This window comes from Ischnura elegans, chromosome 6 (genome assembly GCF_921293095.1).
Source record: "Ischnura elegans chromosome 6, ioIscEleg1.1, whole genome shotgun sequence".
In the NCBI taxonomy this organism is placed as follows: domain Eukaryota; kingdom Metazoa; phylum Arthropoda; class Insecta; order Odonata; family Coenagrionidae; genus Ischnura; species Ischnura elegans.
The window spans coordinates 26227176-26249272 of record NC_060251.1 but is presented as its reverse complement, the minus strand read 5'-3'; the positions used below and the strand labels follow the sequence as shown (position 1 = coordinate 26249272).

The window sequence follows — 22097 nt, the reverse complement described above, 5'->3', positions numbered from 1 at the left end:
TCCGCGTACTTATGTAAATAATAAACCATTGCGCTCTCTCAAAAACTAGACCAGCCAACTTGCATTCCATTCATTTAATGGTAATTCTCAATGTAATGATTGGTAAATAATTATTTGGTCAGCCACGGAAAGTGCATCATCGTGGGTTCCGTCGATTTATTTGTGAAATCTTATAAATCAAACTTTTTTCTACTGGCCTGTCCAATTTTAAGTACAGATTTATGATTGATGTCTTATTGCCTACGAATGTAGACTTAATTAGTATATCTGTGGATGTCCAAAAAAAATGAGCTTGATATAATTAGTCAGAAATTTATATTTTTTTCTTGGGAATTAATGTGGTCACTCTCGTAAATTCGTGACGTAACACCCTGTTAATGCCTCGCGTGACGCTTTCGGAATATCGCGATTCTTTTTTTCTCGCCCGGAAAGCAGGAAATCCCTGCTGGCTCGGCATTTTGGCAGCCTACGCGTCGCTTATTAATAAAACTAATCAGGTAATGGACGTCATTACGCCTCCAGTTTGACTTTGGGAGTTTAACCACCTTTATAAATTGCGTGGGCACCTTTCAAGTTTGATACGTCCGAAGTTTTTGGAGTCCTCCGTTCCCTTTTCTTGGACGTCCATTGCCTGCTTGAAAGCATCTCTGAACCTATTTCTTCCCTTCTTATTTTTTTAAGTATTCGCAACTGTCGCTGAACTCTCCTAGACTTGATGAATGGATCTCTTCTTCTCCTTCGAAAATACTTCATCCTGCTTTGATGGTCCAGCCCGTGTTTACCTTGGCAGTCGGGTCCATTCCACATTCCCTGTGCATCGTTAGCACTGGCCTCCCGCGCTCTCTTGGGTCATCTCTCCACGTTATTCCCGGAAGATTTAGGAACGGTATCACCTATGTATTCGTATAGCCTACACTATACTACGCCCATGGTCTTCACGGACCTTGGATAACCTTTATTCCCAACGTATGCAAGCTTAATTAATTCATTTGTGACTGCAAAAAAAGGAGCTTGGTATAATTTGTCAGTAAGCTGTACATTTCCTCGACACAAATGTGGTCAGTCTCTCAATTTTATGGCATGACACCTTGTTAAGTCTTCGCGTGACGCTTTCGAAATATTGCAATATTTTTTTTCACCCACGAAAAGCAGGAAATCCCTGCTGACCTTGACAGTCGAGAATTATTGTTAAGTTTTAAGACCCTGCTAAATTTTGGAGGGTATTTCCTAAATTTCTGGTGTGAGTAAGGATATGTTAACACTTGAATTTCAAGGTGTTCTTACTGCACGAATGAAATGAACTGCAGATAAAACGATGCATGAGGCCCGCAGCTTTATGTTGCAATCGGCAAATAATTATTTTTTTAAGTTGCTACGTCTGAATTGCCTATATAACTGGGAATAGAATATGTGATACAAATCCTAGAAACATTTTCTTTTCATTCTCGAAAATCAGTGGGATAAATAGTATTCATGGGAAACCTCATTAGCGCAAGTTAATACATATTGTAAACACTCTTTACACTCCTTTTGAGGATTGCGACCAACCAGATCTAGCAAATTTTCTAAGTGGATTAGGTTTTAATGATTTCATTGTTTTAATTCTATCCCAGTTATTTTTTTGGCTTTATATAAGAGTCTGTAATTAATGTATTACCGACATGTTTCTTCCATAGCCTTATTTTCATTCTCCTAATAGAATGTTGTTAGACTACATGTTGGAATTGCCTACTTTTTTTTGAGTCATCTTTAAACAACATTATTAAGCATACGTTCAAGGACTTGAAATACTATATTATTATTATTATTGTACAAGTTACAAATTTGCTATTTGCCAGGTGGCAACAGTGTATATAAAATAAAAAAGTAAAAAATATAGCAAATGAAAAACACATCACCAAAATGAAACTAGATAGTGTATATTTAAAATACAATGATATTAATTTTCCAATATTAAATACTTTACACGTCTTCTTGAAAATCTTTATGTGGTTATGGTAGGGCTTAAACAGTTCTGAAGGGAGTCTATTCCATTCAGTAATCGTCTTGTTTACTATGTATTTTGTTTCTGTAAAGTTTTTTCTAAATTTTCTTACATTTAATTATTTCATTCATATTTTTACAGATATCATTAAACCGTTTTCAGAGCTTCTAATTAAAACGGCGATTGTTAAAACTTTCAATTTATTTAAAAATTATCGTTGAAAATGTCTAGGTATTTCTTTTAATTTAAAATACGTAATTTTTGGATATCCCGATATTCTAAATGAACCGGAATCTAGCTAGGTTTCCACGCATAAATGCCAAATTTTCTAACCATGAATCCACTCTGTCGTACGCGAATGTTTGTGTTATTTAAAGAGTGCCCCATCTAAAAAAGACATTTGTCTTAATTTATTGATACGGCAAATAAATCAAGATTTATAGCCCTGCTATTTTATGAATCGTCACTTAAAAACTTTTTTACTCAATAATTTATCCCCCGAACCCATAATACTGAAAGAATTTAACAGATATGTACAATTGTATGTCCTGCTGATGCATGTTTTTAACGATAAATGCAGTGAACTGTTGAAAAACATGCCTAATGTGGCGAGTCAAGTGATTTTCTTTTTTAAAGTTAAAAATGTCATTTCGACAGAGTGAAGGCGTTTTAAGAAGAGTTTTTTTTAGGATATATATTTCGACGAAACCCGCGGGAGACATCTTGGCTCTGAGCGGAAACGGTTGCATCTGTAGCCGCATCAAAGTCATTTATCTCGCCGACATATCAAATATTGAATCAAAGACATTCCTTCGAAACCTGCCAAATCCCCTTCCCTACCTGTCTTCCTTTCCATCTCCTCCTTACCTTCTCATCGGGAATCGAGCCAGACGGGACCGACTGCAATATCCTAGTTGGGGGAGGACAGATTGGTAGAAAGTAAAGCTCTTTCGGAGTTTCCATTCCCGTGTGCTGGTATTTTTGGACAGCAAGAGAAAGGAAATGCTAGAAATGCTGGGTTCTAAACTGGCATATATTTGAAGATGTAGACGGGAAGCGTGTACTAATGTGGTTGATAGTTTAAACTTAAAAAATAGAAAATCATTTCAGTCGCCATGTTAAGCAAATTTTTTAACACTACACATTATTTCTCGTTTAAAACAAGCTGAAAAAATGGAAATGCTAGAAATACCGGTTTCGAAACTTGTAAATATTTATAAAAGGAAGCTACTTGAAGATTTAGGTCAGGGGTTTAAGATGTAGTTGGGAAGCGTGTGAATCGGGTTGATGTCGCTGAGAACCTTGATATAGGGAAGAATGCTGGATGAGAAGTACAAAGAGATCAGCATATATTGAATAACGGAGAGTATAAGCCCTCAGCTACTCTGAAACGTAAAATTCAAAACGGGGATGGGGACAGACGCGGAACATTAATAAAGTTGTGGTATCATGCTTTGTGTATACTGTCCTCAATTTGTCGTAATAATAATTCAAGATACACCGCGCTTACCATCAAGTTGAGACCCTAGTTCTCTATTACTTCATGAATTGGAAAAAATTAAATTATCACCAAGCATTTTATAGTTCAACTAATATCAGGGTCTAGTTTCGCCAGAAATTAAGGAGGTGATGTACTATCATTTTCAATAATATGTAGACACCCACATATCCCATTTTACTGATATGGCCGGTTCGGCGAAAACTTGGAGGATTGGGCCATGAGGCAACCTCCATCCTTTTCATTTACGCCACCAGCAGCTGACGAGGACGGACGTGGACGCGACCGAACTAGCGAAACGGGAGTCAAAACTCCAAGGGCGAAATCCCTAGCGGAAAGAATGCACTGAGGAAACTCACACCCACGCACACATAGGTCAAAGGACGCAGCTTGCCGTGCGTTCCAACCCTCGAAGTATTTATCGACCATCAATAAAATTGGACTCGTGGGTGTCTACATATCATTGAAAACGATCGTACCTGTGGTTAACACCTTACACTTCGATTTATTTTCCGAATATTGTGCTCCTATTCTCTATTTATTTTCTGCGCTTCTTTTTCAAATGGTAGGTAATGGAATGATAATTTTGTAATTTCTAATCAACGTAGAACCGTGAAGTAAAATTTGATTATTGAACATGGAGAACAAGGCTATCGCTTCTCGAATATAATCATTTTAATCCTTCCAATGCATCATGTTTCATTAAATATGAATTATTTATGTGTACTATTAATGTTTAACATTGTTAAGCTTTCAAAATAATTGCTAAATAGTGCTCTAAATAGTGCTAAAATGATGATAATCCGATCAAGAGATACACTCGTCATTGCGCGGTTTGGCATCGCAAGTTCATGACGAGCTAGACTCGTCATTACAGCGCAAGGGGTTAATGATTGACCGTCGATGCATGGTTTTTAAGATGAAAAATTATCGCTCCGAAAAATTAGCGATTATATTCAATCGTTTACTACACTTAATTTATTGATCATTTCTTTTCTTTATCGCAAGAATTCATCCATTTCCAATGAAATAACCGTATGGTTATAAAAAATTGTTTTGCGTATCATTGATTTTTCGATTTTTTTCATCGATCGGGGAGCCACCATTATTTAACGTGCTCAGTCAGATATTTTTTCCTCTATGTTGATAAATATTATTCTTTTCGCCATTTAACCTTAATCATGGTGCTATGAAATTGCCTATTTCTTGCGAAGTTAATTTCATGGTCTACGCCCATAATTATGGTCAACGATGCACATTGGGAGGGTAAAATCCACTAAAAGTCATGTCGATTTTAATGGGCATATTAAAGGAGGCGTTCATGAACAGTAAGGAGCTTCTGAGAGGATCGTTATGTAAGAGTTTAAAGAAAAGGTTAGTGAAGAGTTTGATATGGAGTGTAGCGCTCTACGGTGCGGAAACGTGGACATTGAGGGAAGAAGACGAGAGAAGATTGGAGGCATTCAAGATGTGGGTATGGAGAAGAATGAAGAAGGTGAAATGGACGGAGAGGAATAGGAACGACGAAGTGATGGATATGGTTGGCGAGGACAGGCAGCTTTAAGATGAGGTACGGAGGAGACAGAATGTATGGATGGAGCGAATACTTAGCTGGGAGGGGATGTTGAAAATGGTGTTGGAGGGTAGAATGTTAGGGAAACGAGGGAGGGGAAGGAAAAGAATAGGATTTTTAGATAGATTGAAAGGGAGTAGGCCTTATAGTGAATTGAAGAAGGCAGCGCTGGAAGGAAAGGGAGACTCCCAGGTCACTTCTTTAGTACTCCATGGAAACCTACCTTAATCGGTAGAATACTGTAATAATAATAATAATAATAATTGACTGAAAGGATTAATCCAGTGTAGACTATAGAGTGAACTCCCCGTTGATTCTCTCCTTAGCCTTGGCCTTGCTACACGCATCTCCGCTGCTCTTCTTTTTAATCACACTGAAGGCCGACTCCGCGTGTTTCGGGAGCAGCCTTCCTTTGTCTCCTCTTCTCACTCCATCCTTTCTTTCCGTTCTCAGCCGACCGCCTCAGAATACCATTCGTCACCGTCGTCGCAGGTGGCGCCATTCCCCGAGAATGCAGTTAGGCCTCTCGACAAATCGTATTTTGTTTCGTGGATTACTTGTCAATTATTTAAACTTATGGGTTAACGCGCATCTTTTGCTTTAAAAGTGAACGTTTCTTCTTATTTTACGGGTCGACTTTTAAGCCACAAGACGCGTGTCAACCCATCACGCGTGTCATTAAAAGTAAGTTTCATTAACCGAAAACAAATTGACCGCGAAAGTTTTAACATTACGTGTTAATAGCTGTGCTATTATCATAAAGTTGACATTTTGTGTAGGGTGGACCTTTATTCAAAATATAACTGCCTCAAATACGAAAATTTTACTCCATGGAAAAAATATTGAGTTAAAATTTTCATGTTTGATATGTCGTTAAATATTCATTAAGGTCTCTTTTATGTAACTTGGAACTTAAAAGATAAAAAAATAATCGGATGTCTTAATTAGTGACTAAAATATCGATGGAGGGGGAGTAATGCTCCAACTTTATCTTGGCATAGCATTTGACTTTAGGCTAGCCCCTGGCGGCTCACGTCCCAGTCCTCTCAAAAACGAATTCGTGTGCGAGGCATCCTTTCCGTGTGTGTTCTTCTTTCTCATCAAGTGCTGCCCTCTGGCGACTCTTTTTCTTCTTTCGCGATGATGAACGGTGGGACGGCGAGATTAATCAGGCGATGACTCCGTCTATTTCAGTCTCTGTCGTGGCACAAGGGGACAGTCGAAACCCTTGTCCCTCTCCGTACGGCCCTGAGCTTCGCCCCGCGTCCGCTCCTCAGTGAATGGCGCTCTGTCCGCGAATGTCAATGTGGATACGTCACTGTTAATTATCTCCTTTTCTAGAGATTGAGTTATTTAGGAAACAAAGTGAATTATTTTCGCCCGGGTATATGTAACGACAGCGTTTTAGGCTTCTGAGCTTTTATTGAATAAATATATATTTTATATAAAATGTGGAACGTCGAGGTGGAAGTTATTAATACTATTTAAATGAGACATAGCAATATTCCCACAATTTAGTTTCGCTCAAGGCATACCGTTGTTACAACATTTAATGCACTTGCAGAAAAACGAAACGCATCGCGCGAAAATGAATTCATCGGGGATATTGCAGTGTCTTATTTAACTGTTTGAGTAATTATCATGTCAAAGCCGTCATCACAAAAAGTTTCAGGGGGGGATTTGTAAATTTATTTTGGGAGGGAGTTCATTTTAAAGGGGTGCGCCGAAGACACCATCTGACAAGCACTTCGGGGGGTATTTTGGACCCCTCGATCTCCCTCGGCCTACGACCTTATCGCCACTAACTGTTACATTTAAAAATATAACTGTAAAACTGACTGTTTCAATTTTTAGTCACATTTAATCAGTGATGTTAAAATTAAGCCTTATTTCGCACCCCTATACTGTCGGACGGCCTAGGCCACAACTATTGTAAAAATATGTGTTTCCAGGCGTATAATTATTAATAAAATTACAAAATAAATGTGGCCGTACAATCTTCAATACGCTTTATAATATTGTGCCATGCCCAGATAAATGGACAATAATTTTATTGCTTTCTCTGGGTATTAATGATAAAATGACCTTATATTTTATAAATATTTTAGCTGAAAGTCACTGATAGTTGGAATAGTACTGTACGAGATTGCTATCTTCTATGTAAACTCTACATCAAGTTAATTTGATTATTGTAACATTCGGAAACGCCAATAGAGTAATTATGGTTCCGTAAGATTGGAAATTACCACATTGCTTCTTATTTGCCCCTCTTTGGTGGATTCTTGAAGTAGGACGTTAAATCATTGTCTACGATTTTAGAGGAATGCGTGTGCGTAGTTCCAGTATTGTGCAAAAAATAGAGCAGAATGAAAAAAATTAAAATGAAATAAGAATGAATAAAAAATAGGACAACTGAAAAATATCAATAAAACATAAATTTCTTTAATCCATTTGTTCTCCGTTCGGTTTCTTCCCGTTGTAATTTTTAGCTTTGGATTAGTTATTCTAAAATGCATAGCACGCGCTCATTTGTGTACATGATCCGAGGGTCCGTAGTTTGATTCCCGGTCCAGGACAATTTTTTTCTCGTGGCAATTCATGTATATTTCACCGCCGTTCACGTGCTAAGATTTTAAATATTACACGCTCACTAGTGGCCTATCTTCTATCTTCTTCACTTACACTAGAAAGGTGACTCTGGTCCCTATAATCTGTTTGTGCCAATGTCCTCTGTCATGCATTCTGTTGCGTTTCACTTGAAGAGGAGCAAAATTTATCACTGATAGCTCATACTCTACTCGGGGAGAAATTTGGAGATCGTCATCGTGTATTGAAAATGGTGTTGTTTGCCCAAAGGAGACTGCATAGAGGAGGCCCAATGCCACCCCGCAGAAAGCTGATTTCTGTTGCCAATTCGGTCGCATTTTAATCGGCTTTCCAAAATGTCCGCGGCGCGGTGATGAGTGCAACGCGATCCATTTTTTTTCTAATACTTTACAGTATATTGTTTGTCATTACGAGGAATAGCATCGAAAAGTTATGAATTCGATCGATCACATCAGCATGTGTATAAATTTCTGTTAATACTCAATATTATACCTTATTTCCCCGTGAAACTCAGATCAATTTGTCCGCCAGCGACGCCAGTGGCGACTTCTGTAAACCTATTTACATGTGCGGTGGTTGACAACACATTTAGAGGCGACTTGAGGATCCTCTTTTGTATCATTCGTGGTTGGCCCGATGGTGTTTCATTCTTATTTTTCGCACGCGCCGTGATGTGCTATGCTACGTATCGTTCCCGTCTGTGTCTTCGTTTCGTTGGAGACAGGCCAGGGGTATGTTCCCACCGTCTTGTATGAGGTGAGGTAGCGGTTTGCGTGCGTCATGGAATATCAGCCCGCTGGATATTTCGCTCGTGGGGTTGAATCATTTCGCGTTCACTGATTCAGTGCGTAGGGATGGGCGATGTTTGAGCTTGGCTCCCTTCCAGCCACGACCCTCGGGGGGTTGGAAACATTCGATGTGGGTCATGTAGGTGTGTATTTGGGTGCCGTGGGCTCGCAACTGTCTATGACTTAATGGCCCACCCTCGCTTCTATTGACAGTGACTGGGTGAATACTCATTAACTCTGTGTTGGGGAAAAAAATTCATTGTGGAAGTCAGTATTTGCGAAGGTGTCTTAAATCATCACAGATAACGACCAATGAGGACATTTTGTACTGAAGTTTTCTCTTCTTACTCGCGATGACTGGAAAATAAATGCCGCAAATAGCCATAGGCTCACGAATATCACGCATTGTGGATAAATGTAGCCCATACCATTTCCTTGGCCGATTCGCACTTCGAAAACTTCATTGATGTCACAAATTTCATCCGGGATATGAACCTGGGGCCCTCGTTTGGCAGCCAAACGTTCGTACCAGTAGGTTCCCTCACATTAAAACCACACCCTTTGAAAATACTGCACCATACTATATCTAGGTATTTTATTGGAGGCATAGTTTTCAAATATGAGATAAAAGCAGATGTTGAGAAGGTTTTAACCCATGCACCCCAAAAATTTCAAGACTGTGGAAGAGTTTAACAATCAAACGTCACGGAAAAGGCGAAATTCTACTGATAGAGCGGGAGTGATTAGTTTTATTGAGTGCTGCTATGCTAGAGATTCTCTTGCGTTGATTTTTCTTTTTATTTAATTGCCTTGATCGCTCTCTCATAGGTGAGTTAGCTTAGTTCGACCAATAATTGACGACCTGAAGCTATATTATAACTATATACTATAAATAAACTATATATAGCAACAACCCATTAAACTTTGATTCTTTCATGGCATTTCCTGTAATTTTCACGTGGTATGAGATGTACCTAGTGAGGAAGTATAGAGGGCATTAAGGCGGCATTCCCAGGAAGTTATGTTGAGAAGCTGAGATTCGACCATTTGGCCCTAATGTATTCATATTCTCTCACTGAGAAAGAGCATCGAGCCTTGCCTGACTGCAATCTCCACCATACTTTAGACATGATTGGACTACCTCCATCAAATATTGAGCGATTAGTGGAATGATAAAAATCCGTAGGGATCCCAAGGTAATATGCGAAGTGAATTTATTTAAAACAGTGGATTTAGAATCATATTTTACTGATATTGATGTTTTTCTTCATGGTGTTTCGATAGTATTTTGAGGAGGCAATCAGCAGTTTACGTAAATTGTTAATGACCCGAGGAATAGGAATAAAATATAAGGAAGGATGTGTGAAGATACACCCGGCATCAGCTGGTTTTTCTCCACCCTTCGTCTGCTTGTAACCAAAGTCATCGGTGTTCCATGTAGTGGATAAAGTGTCATAAATATTATTGAATTCCCCTCCGCACGGCACTTAAGCTGGGATCAGGGCTCATTGGCAGAAAGAAAGGGATCTGAACCCGACCCGACGAAGTGGCAAGCTAGAACCCTGGTCTTCTCGCCAGCACGAATCCTTTTCAATTCCTCTCGAGGCAAATAAATCGCCCGTCAAGTCCCGTTTTGCTTGGCATTGGCGAAGATACCCGCGAATCGTTTCCATGGAGATGGGATGAATGGCTCTATTGTGGCGAACCCTTTCGTTACGGCCGCCCAAGCAACATCCAACTATTGCGCTGCTCCACGTCCAGTCTGTCACTTGTTTTTTCCCTTTCTTTCTGCATCCTCTCATCACATATTCTCATCTTGTCGACACTCACATTTGCCGTTTCTACTTGAGTTTCCCCTTAGCTAACATGAGAGACCATAGCGCTGCTTTGATTTGAAAGTGAGTTTACGAAGTTTTCGAAATAAGATGGGACGAGTTTTGCTCTAAGAGATTTCCCAGAATATTGTTTTCTTTATTATTTCTTAGTTTTAGTTTTCGTGATCCATCTCTGTGGCATCTAAATATGCTATTCTCTGAGCGTGACCAATTGTTAGCTAGTGAATTCATTCTTTTGTAGCTAACATTCGTAATTTGGGAAAATTTCTCACAGCCTTAGTTTTTTACAAGTATCCTATCGGCAAGTAATTCTTAGCCGGTGTCAGAATGTAAAATTGATATATTTTAATGATTTACTTTTCTGTTAAATTTCTTTTCCTGGTTCGAATGCTTTACTTTTTCATTCTCCTTTCCTATTACGTTCCGATATGCGTGGTATCAGAGTCGTCACCAAGCAGCAGCTCCCTTCTCCTATTTTGTCAATACAAATGGAGTGTGTTGTCAAAATACGAAGCCTGTTGAATAGATTACGAGAAGATAGTTTACAAATTTTTATCCGTGAAAAACACATCACTTATTGAATTTCTTAAACGTTTCCTACCATATTTTGTGACATTCTTGTTATCGATCTTATTTTTTGGATTACTACACATTGAATTAAGATCACTCTCTTCTTTATCTCGTGATATGCCTTATTTTTAGGAATTTAATACCGTTGAAGCTTTTTTAATTTTCCAAACTTGCTTTATTGTTAGCTAAAATATTATCTTCCCTAAATCATCAGCAAGAGAGGAGCCTCTTTATAATGATGTGAGGAACACCAAATATCGCAGAGGTGAAATAATTGTGCCGAGCAAATATAATCAGTGCTATTTTACTGATATCTAGCGATGAATTTAGTCTAATTGATCTTACCCATTTTGAGTTTTTATCTTGTTATCTGTCCCGATGGCTCAAATCTCGGAGTATTGTGGACCAATATATTTCAAAATATTCAAAATGCTTGTGGAGACAATCGGTCTACCCCGTTGGGCCGGATGACTCCATCAACCTTTAGGAAACTTATGCCCAAATATGATGCTTCACCACTTTCATTATCGTCCTTGTAAGTTCTCCTTCTCGTACTCCAATCCAACATTCCTCTATCGCTTCGGATTTCTGCGTTCATTCCTTGAAAATTTCAAGCTCGTAGTTGCTTGCATCACTGTTTGGCCAACATTAATTCTGTCGAACGCCGGTTTTTCGTGTATGTCGCTAATCTTCAGAGTTTTACTTCGCGTTTGGATGATTTTACGTGGATCTTTCCATCGAGTGAAAATAATTAGCCAAGGCAAACGTCCCGAAAAGCCCTTTGGATACCTCACCCCAACAATTCCGATTCCCTAATATCCCTGCTTGTTCTCTGCTTTCTTTCGCCTGGCGACGGGTCGCTCCTTGCTTCTCTGTGTGTTTGCTGAGCATGATCAGATTGTATTTCCATCTTCTTTGTGCTTTCCTATATTTCACTTGTGCTTGAAGAGGTAAAGTTCCATCTGTTTTTCTATGCCTGCTGAACTTTCTGAGTGCAGTTTTTATCACCAGTTATTTATGTTCTTACTACAATTAATGTAATCCTCTCGATGACGCATATAGTCAATTTGGTAATTTCAGAGATAAATATTACCTAGAACCTGTCAGCGTCGTCAGCTGATATGGAGAGAATTTGGGCCGCATTGAGTACTCTAGAAACTCAAATGAGGCTCCTAGCTATGCAAAACCCTTGAAAGGTCTTGCTGTTATTCTTCCTGTGATTATCCTTCCGAGTTGATATTTATATAAATAATTTTTAATATTCCTGTTAATTTAATTGTTCAAAGAAAAATAAATCTATAACGGATTTGGTGACTTACAGACGTGTTATTTTATCATCTACAAGGCTATTTTTTTCTTCTTCATTAAAACAATTCTCAATCCGTAGTGCTCGGAAAGTAATTTGTTTTTTTAATCTCTGCTCTTGCCTCATAATGACCTCTTTGTATACTTGAGATGCTAAGTGCGGTCGTTAAAGCATCAGTAATGATTTTATTCATCATATACTCTCTAATTAGTCTTCGACTTCAACCGGCCCTGGCCTGAAAGATATGTATATGTCTTTCTCTTCAAGCAATCGTGACTTTGAATAAATAACACCACTTGCTGCTTCCTATCACGCATGTATTTCCACTTCAATTTAAGTCTTAACCCTCTGTCTTTCACTTGTAACTCTCTTGTTTAAATTTTCGCTCGTCTGTGTAAGCATCCTTGTGCAAGGGACTTTTTACCACTCACTGTCGACCGGTCTTATATTTTCCTGTTTCCTGAGGTATTACTCACTTTAATTTTACGTTATCATCTTCAAATTTACGTTTCATATGGAGGAGACTCCAATCAATGATTAATTATTTTTCAAGATTTGAAAGTACTGCCTCAGAGAAAATATTCAACAGTCTCTAATTTTTCTTCGAAGTAGCCGAGATTCATTTTAAAATACGCTTTGCAGTGTTCTATAATACTTATTATTATTATTATTATTTATTCAATGGGTTGCAAGGATTTGAATCTTTTTAGACTCTAATCGGTGATGGTGCCTTCAGACGGTAATACACGTTGAATAAATAACAAAAATACCGTATAAGGCTGCATTGAATATTCTAAAATTAAAGCTATCCCATTGAAAATTTTTCATATTTTGGCAAAAGTTAACTGTTGAATTTGGTCTGCGCTGTACAAAAGGAAACTATCAAGATGATAGCGCAACTTGTAATGAAGTCATACGTCAGGAAATCAGACCGGTCGCGCGAAAGTGGTGGGTCATCATAACAACACCCCCCCCCCACTGTTCTGCTTTCTCGCACGCTTGTATTTCCCCCGGCAATTCCTCATCCCGGCATCCATTGTCGGTATCTCCTTATTTCCCGATGGCAATGATAAAATTATGAAAAATTATGACCTGGATATGGCATAGTTTATAAATCACTGAGTATAGCGAGATATAGTGGAAGGGAATCCTGAGTTCACGAAAAAGATATGACATTTTTCCACAAGTTAATTGCGTACCGTACAATGCGTGTCGACTGTTCGATCATTCTCGAGTACTCTGCTACAATACTAAAGTGTATTTGAGAATTATCTAACGGTCGAAACTCGTTGTACGGAACGTAATAAACTTGTGGAAAATTTCCATCTCTTTTTCGTTTACTTATTATTTGACGAAACCTGGTTCGTGAATTTCCATAAACCCGGCACCTGATTTGTTGTGGAATTTGCATAATTTCGTCATTGTCATCATGGTAAAATTTCACGAAAATTTCCCTGGGACCATGCCTCTTTATTTCTCATATTGAAATAAACACTTGCAATTTTCCACGGCTATAAAATTTATTACGACCTCGGTTTCGATGTTAGTACATCATCTTCAACGTAGAATTCTTTAGTACCATTTATTATTTATTCAGCATGTTTCAGGGATTTGAATATTTTGATACTCTATTCCCTTATGGTGTCGTAAGGTGTTGACACATGTTGGATAAGTAACAAGAATACCGTGTAAAGCTACAAAGTAGAGCATAAAATACAAGCAATCCCAGAGAAACTCAACGGAAAAATTTCATATTTTAGCAAAACTTAAATGTTGACTATTGGTACCATTTTGTGCCTTGAGGATAATGTAGTAAAATCGAAACCTAGGTCGGAATAAATTTTATAACCGTTCAAAATTGCAAGTGTGTCTTTCAAATATTCCACTCCATCACGCTTGGGTTTTTGGATTTTTGGATTTTATTCTTTATTTCTCATTCCCTTTCCAAGCGCTTTTTTACAGTCTGGACATTCCCCTTGTATCTCTGCACTCTCGCCACCCTCCCAAATGTGCCCTCCTGTTGCAGGATGACCCCGCATCTTCCGCCGGCACGACTTCCCTCCACCGCAGGCACTCCGCTTCGGCGGTGGCCGGCAGCGGGCAGAGGCCCTCGCGGGCAAGGACAGCCGCCCACCGGACGCCCTCATCGTCCGCCATGCTGGAGAGGCCGACGCCGTCGCCGTTGGTCGTCGGGGGTGGAGGCGGGGGCTGGACCCCTGCCTCCTCGTCGTCCCCCTCAACCACCACCCCCGTACCCAACCCCACGTGTCCCTTGGTCAGCGGGCTTGACCTCTCGTTGGTCCCGTGGCCCGGAATGAGATACGCTTGTATACGAGTACTGCATTTGTACTGCAAGGTGTTCAACCAGCAGGAGCTGTACGAGTTGATCATTAGGTAAACACCAGAGGCCACATCTGATTGGTTGTTTTTTCTCCGTTTTGGTGAAACAGTCGCCGATCGTGTCACATTTTCGTAGTTGTTGACGCAAGCGTGTGGCAAAAAACTTATTATTTTGTTAAATTCAACCGATTCAGGCGTGATATAATGTAAGTTCGACGAATTGCAGTAAAAACGTGATTGCAATTTTCCGCGATTATTTTTTGCGTTGTTCCAGTTGATGGCTCTGTGGGAAGCGCGTCGTACGCATTAAAGTAGTTGTGGAAAAGTGCAATTATTTTTATTTTTATAATGATTTTGAGTCCACTCATTGGGAGGGATGACCATGTCGATGGCTAAGTTCTAAAAACACGTATCTCAGAAATAGTAACTTTTCAGGAGAGCAAAAGAAACGATTTATATTTTTCAATGTACGCCTAAATTAGAAACCAAAAATTCATGTAACTGAAAAAGAAGCATACATTTGCAAAAAGGAGTTGTTTTTTGCTTGAATTTTATTTTTGAAATGTCATTACACTTTATTTAAGATACCTGTCTCAAACCGGCCAAATTTTGAGGTACTTTTTGTTAGAATTTAGGCATTGGTGTGTAACATAATTTAAGGGTTTTGAAACAAATTATGGTAAATTTATGAAGTTAGTTTTAAAGTTTCAAAATGAACGGTGTGTGTTTTGAAACAAGAATTTAACTTTAGTTTCTCCCTGATTTATGCATTGTACCAAGGTAAAGGAACAAACTACTACCCTTACCCTGAATGGTGTTATCGGCTGGTGTCCTAACACCCCCCGCCACGCGTGTATCGAGGCGGATTGCGGAGTAGTATGTGGATGTAGATGAATGTATGACATTCACACGCCCGTGGTTTAGCCCGCAATGAACCCTATCCTCACCTATCTAAACCAACTTCCGCTTGGGCTGAATCGCCAAGTGTAGTGAGCCAATGATATAAGAATCAGATAGGAAATCCTTGAGGATTGGCAGAAAATTTAGCACAATCCTCACCTGGAGACAGTGAAGTGCGACGGATATATCCGTCGGTCCACTTCACCCCTTCGTTAAGGGCTCGAATAGGGGAGGTGTGCGATTTGTGTCAATGGGATGTGGAGAGGGAAAGGACCACAGTGGTGCTGGAAAGCTGTTGGAAGATTGGGGAAGAAGAAACAGGAGGAGAAATGGGTGTGAACTGATTGTGACCGCTTGGTCGTTCTTCTCCGTCGTCTGGACCAGTCTTCCTCAGTCCCATCTTTCCTTGAAGTAGGATGTGAAGATGGTCTCTTCCCACGGGTTTATTTCCTCGCCGGAGATTCTGAGGGGGACCCTATATCGCTCCTGCCCTCCTTACACCCTCATCTCCTCTCCTATTTCCCTCCCTGCAGCCCCGAAAAAGGGATCGTGACGTAACTTTTACGATACCATCTTTCTTCCGTTTTATCCACCCCAACATTCCCATACTACCCGTTCGCAACCCTTACGTCAATCCTTCCCGCTTCTTTTTTTTCCAGTCCCCTGAGAGAGGTGCTAAGGGTTTTTTTTCCTCCGCAAACGAGCCGATTTTTATGTCGTCCTGGGTCCTCAAGCTTCTTTCTCTCCCTCTTCCCATAACCTCCTTCCGCCATGTCTCGATCGTGTTCGATAATTCATACTTTCGCCGCCGAGTTATTATCTCGGATTCTGCGACTGAGATGCTCCCTGACGATCTCTTCGCTGAGGGTCGTTTTATTTGGGAGACGTCTGGTAGAAAGGGATCAATAATATAGGCTCATTATCTCAATCCATGTCTGTTTAATTAGAGATACTCTGTGGCGCCCAAATAGTAATATTTCAATGAACCATACCAGTGGCGTAACTAGGAATATGCTTTGGGGGGGATGCGGGGCCTAGGGGGCGCTTCCCCCCCCTACAAGCAATCGGGGTCCGAGAAAATTTTTGAAAATTTACATGCCTGGAAATGCATTTTACATCATTTTGGTTCTTAAAATTTAACTTTAAGAAGATGCAGTCATTATACATCAAAACCAGGCAATATTTTTATAATAATTATTTTCTCTGAGGCTTTGGGGGGGGGGGGATCTATCCCCCTCATCACCCCCCCCCCATAGTTACGCCACTGAACCATATTATGACTTATATAACGTATGTGTGCTCAGGGGAAATTGGAAACCTATTTGTAGTATGAAGGCTGGAGACCGTTTTGATGTATTGAGGGTTGAATTAATGGAATTTTCGAAAACTTCAAAAATTCGCAAATTGATGACAGAGAAACCGCACTTAGAAGGAATGTATAGCGTGATAGCCTCCCAGATAATTGATGAATTGTTTTGGAAAATGGAATTTATGGGAGTTTTCAGAATACGTGAACAAATATCTGCTAAATCTAAAAGTTTTTATCCTGAACGTTACAGTTATTTTTTTCACGCATCGCAAGGTTATAATCGTGAGCCATAGCTTTAATTACGAACCATGCATTGGCTAGGTATCAGTGACGTCGACTCATCATCTAACTGCTCAACTATCGTATTAGATTTCGGCCCTTTTTGTTTTTAGACTCCAAATTTAAATTGTTTTAACGATTAGAATGTCTGTTTTTATTACTTGTCAGTTAAAGTGAACTCAACTTTGTTATGAGCTCAGCTTTCTTGGAAAGTTTCTCGAAGGTTTCTTCCGTTAGGTAACTAGGTAACAAAAAGAAGATAAATGCATCTTAATGTACACCTGAAGATAATGATTACTCATCGAAACCCGGGTTTCGATCCTACCCGAAAAAAAATCCTACGAGGAATTCACTTGTCTGGTTATTTCCAAGTTTATTCATGCAGAAATGATGAAAAGATATTATATTCTGGTTGAATTTATGCATGTATCGAGGTGCGTGGTAGCCTAATGGGTAGAGCGCTGGGCTGTTGTTCGAGAGGTCTTGGGTTCCATTCCCCGTTAAACCTTCGGACACTCCCAAACAAAATCCTCGGAGTGCTTGGTGGCCCTGGGAAAGGAAATGTACCTCATATCCTGAATGTGTGAAATGCACACGTCTGTGGCCTAATCCGGGATGAGCTCTACCTTCACGTAGTTGTGCCGAAAAATCGAAGTTGTTTACCCCTTTGCAGATAAGGTGATTACTTCACGAGCTCGTACCGATCGGGCCACCGCTACACAGATATTTCTAGGCCTCGCCAATCAGCCTCGAGCTCTACCCTCACCTATCCAAACCAACCTTCCTGTTGAATCACGCAGTGTGATACATCTATCAACACTCGGTACAGATCTTTCATTAATCGATTAAAATTGCATAATAGTTCTTATTTTGGTCGATTCCACGTTTAGCGAGCGCTAACGCTAGCGCACGTTTAGCGAGCGCTAACGCAGTAGCGCTTTGAGTAAATATTATTAAGCTGTTGGTTTTTATTTCACAAAACAATAGGTGCTACCTCGGGCACAGGGGTGCCGTGCAAAGGCTCCTTTCGCCGTATCTTTGTGATGGCATTGGTTTGACGCTGAGTCAGAGTCGTGAATGGATGAGAAGACAGAAATACTCCAGCTAACTATAATGGAAACCCGCTAGATCAGAATATTTGCTAGAATGTGAAGAAGCGAAGCGGGTCAGAATTATTTTTTGAGCGCAAATGGTCCTTCCAAGTTCGAAAATAGTGGCGTGGCCTACTGATGTGACGGAAAATTAAAAACTTTTTTTATTCTGAATGCGTCGAGATAGTAAGGCCTCCCTGCGATCTCACAATAATACTTTATCATCCAGATCAAAGAATGGGAGCTGATCCAAGGCGAAATACATTTTTATTTAATTTTATCCTCCTGCTTGTTTTTATAGCATAAAATTTTTTTACGGAATCAATTTTTCCATTGATTGTCGTAGTCTCTCAAAGAGACACGAATTTCAAATGCAAATTCGAAAATTATTGCTAGTTCGGCCTGCCGAATAGCATTTATTGGAACTTCTCCCCGATTATCTCAGATATCTGAATGTAATGCTGCAGTTTTTCTTTCTAATACTTTTTTTAAAATCTTTTTCGCAATTTTTATTCGCATATATATTCAGCTGAAGATATCTACTGCTGATGATATCTATCAAGAGTAAAGGTATCTTACCAAGGAACAGTCGCCATTAAATTCTACATATGTGACTTATTTCGGGTTGAGCTATACCCTCATCTTTTCATTTTTCATTCAGTTGATTTATTTTGTACAATGATTTTCAGGATCAAATATAGGGCACGCCAAAATGATACAGTGCTGTCAGACATAAAAATAAATGTGATACAAAATATAATATTATAATAGAAATTAAATATTCAAAGATAAACAGCTGACGGTCAAAATAAGGAATGACTATTTTGATTCTTCATTGAAACCATCTACTTTATAGAATGCTTTAAGTAACATATTCCTTGAGATAAAATTTTAATATATTGTGTTTTTTTAATGACTTGAGAGTAACAGGCAAATTATTATACAATCTAATACCATTAGCTAAGTGCTGTTTAATGTTGATGTTGAGAGGTGATGGGTTGAATGAATATGCTCACTAGTACGGGTGCATGATTATGTAGATTGGAATTGGACTTAACAAGGTGGAGTTTTATTTTAAAAAGAGTACCTATTTTGAAATATTATCATAAGATAATTTTAGAATTTTTGGGGTGCTGAAGTGGGGTCTGCGTGATTCTCTAAAGGGTAGGTTTAGTATGACATGTATTTCACGTTTCTTAGGAAGGAAGGCCTTGTTTAACGATTGGTCTAACCGTACTACAGGTTAATCACTGTCCGTGAGTGAAATGTAAGTGCTCTCCTACCGCTTATTCTAAATTATATATAGACCTCTTTTCTGCGACAAAATTATAGGAGAGTACGAATATCTTCCTTTCACTTTGGTTCCTTGATTATTTCCCTTTACAGTGATTGGGTTCTCAATGCGGCGTTTCAAAGTGCTCGTTCTAAAGGATTGACAAGCTAATGTTGCACCCGCACTTTCCACTCCATTAATCGCCATTCGTACAACCAAAAATTTTACGTGAAAGGGCTATCTTATAGATCACTAATTTCGCTGTTACCCAACGCGCATTTTAATGGAATTACTAGGTCCGCTCACTGCTAGCGATCCGAAATTCACGGGAAATTAACCAATAATTACCCCGTTTTCTATCACGGCAATTTCCGCTTTCACTTCCAGAAAGCTCAAGCCCGATTTTTTAACTTTTCAGTGAAAATAAATATTTTTTGCATTTATTTCTTGAAATAGGATGCTGAAATTTTGACTTGGTCTTTTGAGTATATTTCTATTTAAATAGAAATAAATTACTAAGTTTGGAATAGTGATATATGTGTTTTTTATAGAAAAATTATCGAACGAGAATTTTTTACGTGGCCGATATATTGGCGCCTTGAGCGTTGAGGATTAAGGCCGTCAACTGAAATTTATGTTCAGAATGGAATTAGTTATCAAATTCATAACTTCTAAATGCTAATTTGTGCTGTTTAAATGCTTTTGAATGCTCAATTGCAAATGTTGGGAATAAATGAATCGCTCTTTACGTATGGTCGAGCTGCGGACATTTTTGAAAATAGATTAAAATGCGCCCAAAGGAGAGGCATAAATCAAACTTCTACGGGACGCAATGGGACCTACTCTATGTAGTGCTCTGGGGTCGAACAGTTTCATCATGAATATTAAAAATGAAACCATGGCGAACTCCGCACTTCGTCTTGATACCTTTGCTGAAGGCGGCCGCGGCGAAGCGCCACCAGTCCATGTGGGAGTGCCAACAGACGAATTCTATGTAAACTTACGGTGTTTCGTAATATTTTGACTTAAAACAGAAGATAAGGATTGCCAGCTTGGACGTAAATTATGGCTGTGTCAGATGGACAATAATTTAATCGCACATGGGTTTAAATGTGTTATACTTACGTTAACTGGTGAAAATTAATGATTCCTTCGCATCAGATAGATAACTAGAGTAAAGTTATACTCAAGTAAATGAAAATTAAGCAATGGATACATTTAAATATCACCAACAAAGATTGTTTCCATAGGGTAAGCTTCGTATGCCGTAGGGTACATACATTAGCCTTGAACAAACTTTTTGTTTTTAATGCGGAAAGTTTGACTGTTTTCTTTGCAGCTCCGTACCCCGTGGGGCATCGAGAGACCTTTTACCCATTTATCACCAAGATATTACTAAATTCCTTTGCCAGCTACAGATGTACGCCATAAGACGCCATGCAATACAGCAATATCAGTACTCGTGGATTGCTCCGTGTTGCTATCTGACGTCTAGCATCAGAAAAGTGAAACTGAAAGCAATCAAAGCGCAATGAGGTTGGTGGGGCTGAGTTTGATCATCTAATCTGCGCCGACCTCTTGCATCCTGAAAGGAAACCAACCGTGATTTTACGATTTGGGTCCCTTTCTGCGTTTTCAGCTGTTGCTGTTGCCATGGAGTCTTCTTTATGGAGACCCGGATGTTTTGGATTAGGAGAGGACCCAGTCCGTTCGAGCTAAATGTGGCTGAAAGGAAGGAAGAGTCACAGTCGAAATCGTTTCTTGCGCCATTTGATGATTGTGTTCTTTTTAGTGTGTTGGCAAAGCGATGTTCCTTTCTGTGGAGTGGTAATCTTCTTGGAGCCTGGGCCTGGGTAATCGTTTATTTTTATTTTAAGACCTACTCAGGGTCTCCTTCCTATCTTTTGGTCCGGTAATATACATGATTTCTTGATAATAAGTATGATTTTGGTTGATTAATTTCGATTATGCAGTGTGAACAGCGGTGAAATTCACGTTAATTGGTATGGCATTAAAATTCCCCTGGACTGAGATGCGAACCATGGGGCTGTATCACTGCGCAATGACCTGTACAGTGTACAGGTCATTGCGCAGACTACCACGCTATCCAGGTTCCTGAAATCCAGTGGTATTGTTGACGAGGTTTGTGGTTTTAGGTGTTAGCCCCTCGTGGTTCATCATCTGTCCATCCTCCCATGCAAGCAAGGGAGAGTGGTAAAATAAAATAATACTACAAAATTAATGACCACCAGTGATGAACATCTTATAATATTTATAAACGGTTTGTAATTTATGGATTCATGGTTTTAACAAAATTCACTAATTCTTGATTTACTTCATGGTATTCCATTATAAGTTTTCCTGGATATCAGACAATTACTTATACCACTTATTTTCTTATCAGAGCGCGACCCGGGTTTCAGTAAATTATCATCATCTTCAGGCGCAAATAATGATTTCATCAAATTATGACTTTAAATGGTCAAATCATGGTTTTATTTCTGGAAGTTGGCTTAGACCCAGCTGTGAATGATAGCGACGTGGCTCGTTTCTGATTTTCACTGATGCATTCATAGCGTCAGCAGCAGTGGTGTCATGGTCCCGGGACGCCGTTCCGGTGCTGGTTAACAAAAAAAAAACAATAGTCAAATAACACTTTTATCAATTTTGTTTCCTCAAAATTTCTAATGTATACATTTGTAATCAAAACAAAAAGTAAGATAATGTAAATAAACACTTGCAAT

The 22097-nt window shown here is 39.3% G+C and overlaps 1 protein-coding gene across 4 annotated transcripts in view; it reads left to right on the top strand.

The window, feature by feature from the left end:
* LOC124160213 (four and a half LIM domains protein 2) overlaps window positions 1–22097 on the top strand; it is a 772571-nt gene that overhangs the window by 284288 nt on the left and 466186 nt on the right. The window lies entirely within an intron of this gene.